We start from the raw sequence: 332 nt of genomic DNA on the forward strand, positions 1-332 counted from the left end.
TGTTGTTCCATGTCCAGTTCAAACTGTCACTTCCTGACCTGCATATAGGTTTCTCAAGAGGCAGGTCAGGTGGTCTGGTATTCCCATCTCCTTCAGAATTTTCCACAGTTTATTGTGATCCACACAATCAAAGGCTTTGGGATAGTCAATAAAGCAGAAATAGATGTTTTTCTGGAACTCTCTTGCTTTTTCGATGATCCAGCGGATGTTGGCAATTTGATCTCTGGTTCCTCTGCCTATTCTAAAACCAGCTTGAACATCTGGAAGTTCATGGTTCACATATTTCTGAAGCCTGGCTTGGAGAATTTTGAGCATTACTTTACTAGCGTGTG

General features: G+C 41.9%; 1 protein-coding gene across 1 annotated transcript in view; it reads right to left on the bottom strand.

The window, feature by feature from the left end:
- Positions 1–332, bottom strand: part of EXD1 (exonuclease 3'-5' domain containing 1) — a 41613-nt gene that overhangs the window by 8209 nt on the left and 33072 nt on the right. The window lies entirely within an intron of this gene.

This window comes from Bison bison, unplaced genomic scaffold (assembly GCF_000754665.1).
Source record: "Bison bison bison isolate TAMUID 2011002044 unplaced genomic scaffold, Bison_UMD1.0 scf7180017864259, whole genome shotgun sequence".
In the NCBI taxonomy this organism is placed as follows: Eukaryota; Metazoa; Chordata; class Mammalia; order Artiodactyla; family Bovidae; genus Bison; species Bison bison.